Source organism: Ursus maritimus (genome assembly GCF_017311325.1).
Source record: "Ursus maritimus isolate PB19 chromosome X unlocalized genomic scaffold, ASM1731132v1 scaffold_X1, whole genome shotgun sequence".
NCBI lineage: Eukaryota > Metazoa > Chordata > Mammalia > Carnivora > Ursidae > Ursus > Ursus maritimus.
The window spans coordinates 65,830,253-65,840,646 of NW_024423319.1; positions in this window are offsets into that span (position 1 = coordinate 65,830,253).

A 10,394-nucleotide genomic window follows, 5' to 3' on the forward strand; every position below is an offset into this window, starting at 1 on the left:
AAGATTTGTATAATGAAAACTACAAAATGTTTTGGAAAGAAATCAAAGAAGACCAAAATATAGAAAGATATCCAATGTTCTTGGATGAAAAGACTTAAATATTAAGATGTCCATGCTCCCCAAGTTGAGCTACATATTCAACACAATCTCCATCAAAATCCCAGCTTGCTTCTTTGCAGAAATTGACAGATTCATCCTAAAATGCATGTAGATAGTCTAGAGATTCAGAATAGCCAAATTAATCTTGAAAAAAGAACAAAATTGAAAGACTCACACTTCCTAATTTCAAAACTTGCTACAAAGCTACAGTAATCAAGATAGTGTGGTCCTAGCATACAGGTAAACATACATCAATGGCGTAGAATTGAATGTTCACATATTAACCTTCAAATTTATTGTCAGTTGATTTTTGATAAGAGGAAGAGGACAATTCCATGGGGAAAAATATGTCTTTTCAACAAATACACTGGGACCATTAGAAGTCCACATGCAAAAGAATAAAGTGGGATCCTTTGCTCAGATCATACATAAAATAAACTCAAAATGTATAAAGTACCTAGACATAAGAACTAAAATCATAAAGCCTTCAGAAGAAAATATAGGAGTAAAACTTTGCGACCTTGAGTTCAACAAAAGTTTCTTAGTTATAAACCAAAAGCACAAACAACAAAAGACAAAATAGGTAAGTTGGACCCCAAAATTAAAAACTTTTGTGCTTCAAAGGACGCCATTTAGAACATGAAAAAACAACCCAAATGATGGGATAAAATATTTGCTAATCATATATCTGATAAGAAACTGTACCCAGAATATATAAAGGAACTCACAACTCAACAATAACAAGATAAATAACTCAGTTAAACAACAGGCAAATAATCTGAATAGGTATTTCTCCAAAGAAGATAAACAGCCAAGAAGCACATGACAAGATGTTCAACATCTTAGTTTTCAGGGAACCACTAATGAAAACTACAATGACAAACCACTTCCCTCCTACTAGGATGGCTTTAATAATAAAAAAAAGGACAATTAAAAATATTGGTGAGAATGTATAGATATGTGAATCTTCATAATATTGCTGGTGGGAATGTAAAATGAGGCCACTTGGGAAAACAATTTGGCAGTTCCTCAAAAAGTAAAACATAGAAGTACCATATGACCCAGCAATTCCAAGAGAAACTAAAACATATGCCCACACAAAAATTTGTAGACAATGTACCTGGCAGCATTATTCATAATTGTGAAAAAAGTTAAAACAAGTAAATTGTCCATCAATTGATGAATGGATATACAATATGTGGTATATCCATACAATAGAATATTGTTCAGCCATAAAAATGCATAAATTGCTGATACACGCTACAAATGGATGGACCTCCAAAACATTATGCTAAGTGAAAGAATCCAGTCACAAAAGACCACATTTGATTCCATTTATATTAAATGAATAAGCAAATACATGAAGACAGAAAGCAGATTAATGGTTGCCTATGGCTGGAAAAAGGGAATGGGGAAACAAGTAGGAGAGACCATGCTAACTAGTATGAGGTTTCTTATTGGGGTGAGGAAATGTACTAAAATTAGTGGCGATGGCTACACGACATTGTGGATATACTAAAAACTACTGAACATTTTAAAAGGTTGAATTTTGTGGTATGTGAGTTATATCTTAAGCTGTTAAAAACACCCATATACAGAGTGGGCGCCTGGGTGGCTCAGTTGGTGAAGCGTCTGCCTTCAGCTCAGGTCACGATCCCAGGTTCCTGGGAGTGAGCCCCATATTGGGCTCCTTGCTCAGCAGGGAGCCTACTTCTCCCTCTCCCTGACACTCCCCCTGCTTCTGCTTGCTCTCTTTCTCTCTGTCAAATAAATAAATAAAATCTTTTTTTAAAAAGGCACATACGATGAGGTATCAATAATCATTAGTTAAATAATGCTTCCTCTCCCCCAAGATGCCTACATCCTAAACCTTGAAACCTGAGAATATGTTACATTATAACATTGTAAAATGCTTTTCAGATGTGATCAAGTTAAGGACCTTGAGCTCAGGAGATTATCCTGGATTATTGGTATGGGCCCAACATAATCATCAGGGTCCTTGAAGGAGAGATGCTGATGCATCAGATTTGAAAGAAAGAGATGTGACAACAGAAGCCAAAGTTGAAGTGATGTGCTTTGGATGGAGGAAGAGACCATGGATGACCCAAGGAATGTATGTGACCTCTAGAAGATGGAAAAGACAAGGGAATGGAGTTTCCTTGCAGACTCCAGAAGGAATAGTTTTGCTTACACCTTGATTTTAGTCCCATAAGGCTCATTTGACTCTTTCTGACTTCCATAACTGTAAGATAATAAATTTGTGTTGTTTTAATCTGTTAAATTCATGGTTAATTTATACAGCAGCAGTGGAAAACTAACACACCATTTCATATCCAATAGATAAGTAAATGGCTAAACAAAACTTGTTAACCATACTAAATGTTGATGAGAATGTGGAACAACTAGAGATTTCATGTTTCTGATGGGGATATTAACTGGCATAATCACTTTGGAAAAGAGCAGTTATTTCTTATAAAGGTAAAACACATCTATCACGTGACCCGACCATTTCACTTCTAGTATTTACCTGACAGAACTGAAAACATAAGTCCATACAAAGATATATACATGAATATTCATAGCAGTGTTATTGATAACTGCCAAAAAGTAAAGATAACCCAAATGTCCATTAACAGTTATGCAGATAAACAAAATGTGCTATATCTATATAATGGAATACTATTTAGGAATGAAAAGGAACAAACTATCTATAAACACTACAACATGAATAAATCTCAAAATGATTCTGCTGAGTGAAAAAAGCCAGGAAAAAAATAGCACTTTGTGGTTTGATTCCACAAAACTCTCAGAGAAAGAGAAATGCCACATGATTTCACTCATATGTGGAATTCAAGAAATAAAACAAATGAATAAAGAAAAAAAGACAAAAAACAGACTCTTAAACACAGAGAACCAACTGGTGGTTTCCAGAGTGGTTGGAGGGGTAAAATAAAGGGGATCAAGAGTACACTTATCTTGAAGAGTACTGGATAATGTATAGAATTGTTAAATCATTATACTGTACACCTGAATTTAATAGAACACTGTATGTTAATTATACTTCAATATAAAAAGTACTCTAAAGAAAGTCTCAAAAATACAAAATAATATAAAATTGTGACAGTGGTTGCCTTAGACAGGGAATGGGAGTAGGGGTTGGAAAGTGATGAGGGTTGGGAGGGAGGAAATAAAATGTGGAATGAGGAAACTTTTTTCTTTTTCAAATTTTTATTTAAATTCTAGTTAGAAAAAAATTTTAAAAAATAAATTCTAGTTAGCTAACATATAGTGTAATATTGGTTTCAAGAGTAGAATTTAGTAATTCATCACTTACGTACAACACCCAATGCTCATCTTAACAAGTGCCCTCCTTAATGCCCATCACCCATTTAGCCCATCCCATCCCCCACTCACCTCCCTCCATCAACCCCCAGTTTGTTCTCTATCATTAAGAGTCTCTTATGGTTTGCTTCCCTCTCTCTCCTTTTTTTTTTTTTTTTTTTTTTTTTTACTGGAATGAGGACATTTTGAGGGGATGGATATATTCATGATCTTGATTTTGGGCTTCATGGTGATACACATATGTCAAAACTTACAAAAATTTCTATAGGTGTACTAATTATTATGTTAATCATTTCTCAACAAAGCATTTTTTTCAAAAAACTACGTAAATTAAAATGACAAATATAACATAGCTCTATCTCTTAACCGTTCTGGGGATAGTGAGAATAAACTGATTGCTTTTTATCCTGTGCCCAATGAGCAGTTAGATATATCAAGGTAAATGCCTTTGTGTGCATTACCTCTTCCTCCTCCTCCTAATCTTTAGTTCTATTTTAAGTTCAGCCCTATGTTTCTAATGTTGGACTCCAGGTTCGCTATGAAGAATTATTCGTTTTTCTGAATTTAGTGTGGAAATAAGTCTTGTGAAAAGCTTCTCAGTAATCTTCTATTGACTTAGTAAGTCATTCTTTTAATGCCCCCCTTTAAATTTACTTCTTTGTTTTAAACTTTTAATTGTGGCAAAATACACATAGCATAAAATTTGCCATCCTAACCATTTTAAAATGTACAGGTCAATGACATTAACTACATTTACATTGTTGTGCAACCATCACCACCATCCATCTCCAGAACTTCTTCAACTTGCAAAACTAAAACACTATACCCATTGAACAGCAACCCCCCATTTTCCTTCCCCATAGCCCATTCTACCTTAGATATATCATATAAGTGGAATTATACAGGATTTGTCTTTTTGTGAATGGCTTATTTCACTTAGCAGAATGTTCTCAAAGTTCTTCTATGTTGTGATGAATGTCAGAATGTCCTCCTTTTTTAAGGCTGAATAACATTCCATTGTACATATATACCATGGTTTGTAATGGCACTTTTAAAATTCTAATCATTGCAAATAGTAGAGCTATGAATTTTTGGATCTCTTGACCCTGGACTCCAATACAATGTCAAAAAATAAAGTAGTTCTGGGGTGCCTGGGTGGCTCAGTCAGTGAAGCGTCTGCCTTTGGCTCGGGTGGTGATCCCAGGGTCCTGGGATCGTGCCCAGTATAGGGCTCCCTGTTCAGTGGGGAGCCTGCTTCTCCCTCTGCCTGCAGCTCCCCCTGCTTGTGTGCTCTCTCTCTCTGTCAAATAAATAAATAAAATCTTAAAAAAATAAAATAAAATAGAGTAGTTATATCTCACTTACAGATGGTTGAATTTGAGCCCTGAGTTAGAGAAGATGACCAAAACATTGTCCTATATTTCCAAGTAGAGAAGGAGAAGATGGGGTTTCCAAATTGTTCTAGGAGTCTTCCATTTTTCTAAAAATTGGTGGAGAATACTATTGGATGAAACTAACTTGCTACTTGAACAGAAAGTACACAGTTAATCAGGCTTCTTGGTTAGGAATGATATCAATAGCTGACTGGAAAGTATGTCCTCCTTGACAGTGCACACAACTCAAGAAGGGATGCACAAGGATGAAATACCTACTAAGTCAGCTAGATCAGCCAACTCCATCCTGGTGACAAATGGAGTGACTGATCATGGAGCAAGATCATCCTCAAAGCTTTTTGGGTTTCAGTCATAGTTGCACCTGTACCATTCCAAAGCTCATGTCCATTGCCACTGGCATCTTTAACTCCAGGTCTATTTAGCAGTTTCAGCCAGGAAACCATGGTAGGAGCCACAGTGGTAGAGTTTAGAGTATGTAGAGAACATGGGTGCTAGAATTGAATGCAAGAGAAGCTGTGGTCTTTTTTGTTCACACAGAGTCTTGCCTCTTCTACTTCTGCTTAGAAAAATTACTTTTAGGAGAAGCTTAGAATTTTGAATTCCATTAGTACCTAGGTTGACAGGGTCTAGTCCTGTCATAACTTAGGATTCACCGAACAAATGTTTTCCCTTTTTCATTTTCTCATAATTGTCATTGTCCCCAGGACATGCGTTTCATGTGTATACAGCCCCTTAATGAATGCTTCTAAAATTGTTTTGCATCATGAGAATAAAAGTAAAACTAATTCCCTAAATAACATTATATAAAAAGCTGGACAACAGATGAATTAGGGAACTAAAAGTAAAAAGTAGCACTATAATTTTAAGAGAAGAAAATATTTTAAAAATACATTTGTGTCCTGGAGATAGAGGATGGATTGGGGAAAAACCTATTATTTATTTATTTATTTATTTATTTATTTATTTATTTATTTATAAGTAGGCTCCATGCCCAGCATGGAGCCCAGTGCAGGCCAGGCACAGCTCCTGAACTCACAACTGTGATATCAAGACCTGAACTGAAATCAAGAGTTAGACACTTAACTGACTGAGCCACCCAGGCACCCCAGGGAAAGAACTTTTTTTTAAAGGTTTTACTTATTTATTTGACACGTTGCAGGGAATGGGGAGCAAGCACAAGCAGGGGGAGCATCAGGCAGGGAAGAAGCAGGTTCCCTGCCTAGCAAGGAGCCCAATGTGGGGCTCCATCCCAGGACCCTGAGATCATGACCTGAGCTGAAGGCAGACACTTCATGGACTGAACCACCCAGGTGCCGCTGGAAAGAGCTTTTTTAAAAAATATCTATTTATTTATTTGAGAGAGTGGGGAGAAAGGGGGAGAGGGAGAGGGAGAGAGAGAATCTCAAGTAGACTCCCCACTGAGCACGGAGCCCAACGCGAGGTCTGATCTCACAACCTCGAGATCATGACCTTAGCCAAAATCAAAAGTCAAGCACTTAACCAACTAAGTCACCCAGGTGCCCCAGAAAGAATTTTTTAAACAAAATTCTAGAAGTCAGATCATAAAGCAAATCTTTGATAAATTCAAGTATGTTAGGATTACATATTTGTAAGGATTACATATACATATGTAATTACAAATTACATGTTTGTTAGGATTACATATTTCTATTTGACATAAAACACCATGGATAAAACTAACAGGAAGAGGATAAAATTAGAGAAAATACTTTCAATGTCTAAAACCAACAAAGAATACCTAAAGTATATGAGAACTCTGGCAAGTAAACAACAAAAAAATCAGCAAGTCCAGTAGAAAAATGAGCAAATGATATTCACAAGCAATGTACATACAAGCAAACCCAAAAGGTTAATAAGCATATGTAGAGATGCTCAAACTGATCCATAATCAGAAAAATATAAACTTAAAAGAACAATGAGATGTCACTTTGCACCTATTAAACTGATAAAAATTAGAAAGCAGGGCCATGCCAAGTGCTGGTAGAACATCAATTTGTGCATGCAGGTAAGAATGTAGATTTGTGCCATCATTCTGAAGAACTGGAAGCAATTAATTAAATTTAATGCATGTCTCATACCCCAGCAATTTTGTTCCTGAGTCAGTATCCCCCAAAAAATTCTTACATGGATTCAGGCAGTGCTATTCATTGCAGCACAGTTTGTGGTGGTGGGGAATTGGAGATGTTAGTTGAGTAATGCAGCGGGAAAAAAAGCAATGGGCTAGATCTGCACATAGCAACATGGTTGGAGTTTTAAATACAGTGCTAGGGGAGAAATGAGTATACAACATAATTCCATTTACATACAAGTGAAAACATAAGATAATAGGCGTTTTGCAAGAATACTTATAATTTTTGTCTTTTGAGTGGGCTCCACACCCAGCATGGAGCCCAATGAGGGACTGGAACTCACGACTGTGTGATCAAGACCTGAGCCGAGATCAAGAATCAGACACTTAACTGACTGAGCCACCCAGGCGCCCCAAGAATACCTATAAATTAAAAGATACTCACTAAACACGTTAGAATAGTTACATGTAGAGAATGGAGAAGTGAAATGGGAGTCCTATACAGGAATGAAAAAAAATAAAACAAGAAATGGGCATTGCCCAGGCCAATGATATTGTGAAAACAAAACACCAGAATATAAAATTATTCAGTCAGAGGGCAGTAAAAGGAGCCAGTGTGCACATTTCAAGAACTATAGAGGCCATATTTCTGACTCTTCAAAAATCTGTAGGTTAAGGAACAACAACAACAACAACAACAACAAAAAACAAAAAGGGGAAATGAGTGGCTCAGCCTAGAGGAATTCTAAAGTGGTAGACCAAACCCAACTACACTAAATGTAAATTCACTAAATATGTCAAATTTTTAAAAATATCTAGAACTGATGCTTTGTGGTCACTTTTAGACAACCTTTCTTTTTCAAGGGTCCACTCTCCAGAGTTCACCACATATTTTAAGATGGACTATATTTCGAAAGCTTACTTATACTCAATTTAACACTAGCAGGCACTGAACAATACCATCTCCCTAGATTCATTTATTCATTTATCTACCAGATACGTATTTAATGCCTAGCATACAAGGGTGAGACTGAGAGTACAGGCACTAGTTTAGAGGTTGTGAGTATATTCTATTAGGTATGGATTTTGCTGGTGGTATGGAAGTCTCACAGTAAAAGGGTGTAAGTGGAGCCATAGGCTTTTCTGGACAAGGCAAATTATTTTTGTAAATGTATTGCTCAGAAACCCTGTAATTCTCATGGACTCCAGTGTCACTTTTTTACATTTTCTTTATCACAGGGGTACCCCCTGCATCTCCCACAAAATGCAAAGTATAAGATTTTTAGCAGATATCACTCCCAGTGTAAATAAAATCTGATGTGGTTGACAGGACCCAAACTGGATTAGAGTTTTTAATTATTTACTAGTAACACTTCCCAGTTAATTTGAAAAAGGAGTAAAGCTGGGTCACATGAGACCTTACCAGTGCTTTCTTCTATTAAATCTTTGCTGAGAGTAGGGATCCTGCCGTCAGGATTTTGGCATGGGAAACTTACAGGGCTTGCTGATGAGCAGAGGAAATAGTAACCCAAAGTCTGCTACATAGTACTTTGGATTTTAATAGTGACATTTTATACCTTGACAGCCCAATAAATATGTAAGAAGATAGTAGCATTAGTGTGTCCCCCAGATGCAGCCTCTAATGGCTTAGCATAATGAAGCAGTATAAATTCACGATTGGTCAATCTGCCTAGATTTCTGAACTCCCACTTCTTTAGTTCCTACCTCATTGTGTAAAAGCATCCTACAGGAGATTTTAGAATCAGTAATTCTCTATCAGAGGCTTTGAGGAAGCAGGAGCCCTACCCAATTATCTGAGATGTCTCTGAGGGAAAACCTGAGTCACGATTAAGCCCTAACCCATGTTCTCAGCTCAACTAAAGCTATAATTAAGTATAAACCATGATCTGCCTTTAAAACATCCTCCACTTTCCATGCCTTCCTTGCACAGCCATAACTATTGTTAAAAAATCAAATCAGCAAGTCCTCAAATTGGGTCTTTATCCTGTCTTCCCATTTCTGATATCAAATGTATAAATTCTTAAGCTCTGCTGTCTGATTCTGAAGAGCTTGTTAGAAGCTTTTTAAATAATTTAGCGGTTTGAGAGATTTTAAAACTCGTTCCCTCTTGGGCACCTGCTGATATCCTGAAGTACAAACTTTATACTCTTATCTCAGTTTTGATGTGGAGTATGGAGTTTTGGAGATGAGAAATAAAATGTGACTGAAGACCTGCAAACCTGTCCTGCTTGCCAGCTTCCCGACAGAACGAGGGCCACTTCAGCTGATTTAACAGGGGCTTGTAAGAAGGAACTGATATTGGGTACACTTAGCCCATTTACCGGTTGCAGTGGTATGTGGCTTTTTATTTTACTTATTTGTTTATTTTTAAAGATTTTATTTATTTATTTGACAGAGAGAGAAAGAAAGGGCACATAAGCAGGGGGAGCAGCAGAGGGAGAGGGAGAAGCAGGCTCCCCACTGAGCAGGGAGCCCAATGCAGGGCTCAAGGCGGGGCTCAATCCCAGGACCCTGGGATCATGACCTGAGCTGAAAGCAGACGCTTAACCGACTGAGCCACCTAGGTGCCCTGGTATGTGGCTTTTTAGTTAAAATTTTCCAGTAAAGTGCCCAGACAGGCTAATTAGTAGAACCACAGAAGATTTGGCTGAGACTCAAGATTACCCAGACAAGGACAGTATAAGAAAACAAATGCTTGGGCTAAGGTTGACAAACTTGACTGGTATGATCCACACATCTTTACTGGTCACTCTGTACTCTTAGCCTTGACAAGTACTTTCCTCTCCAGTATGTGATAAAAGTCTTATAGACCTATAGCACTTTTCAAAAAAACTCCCTTTCATTTTTTTCTCATTACTGATGAGAAAGAGGTTGGCATATTTAAATATGCATGCCCACATAGATACATAGGCTTATATGTATGCACATGCACAAATTCAGTTAGTCAACATTTACTGAATGCAGAATGCTATGTGGCAGGGAGTACCAGGGGAAATTTGTTTAAAAACCTAATCTCTGCCCACATGATAGTTACAGTCTAATGGACAATTTGCAATGCACAAGAAGATGAGTAAAAACTGATTACTCTAGAGATAAAAATCTCCTTTTCTTCTATAACATTTATTTTTCTTCTGAGGACAAAAGTTATGCATGTTTCTTGCAAACACTTTGGGAAATAATTGCCTGTAATGACAGTACCCAGAAATACATATTAACATTTAAATATATATCCTTCCAGATTCATCTTTCCTATACTTATAAAACATGTCTTTAAAACAAAATTAGAATCATGCTATGCATATGTGATAAACTGATTTTTCTCATTTGACAATATGTCACAAATATTTTCCATGTCATTAAGCTAAAATAAACCATTTAATGGCACTATAATGCTCCATCATAAGGTGTGCCATAATTTATTAACAAACACCCTAGTTCACTACCAAACT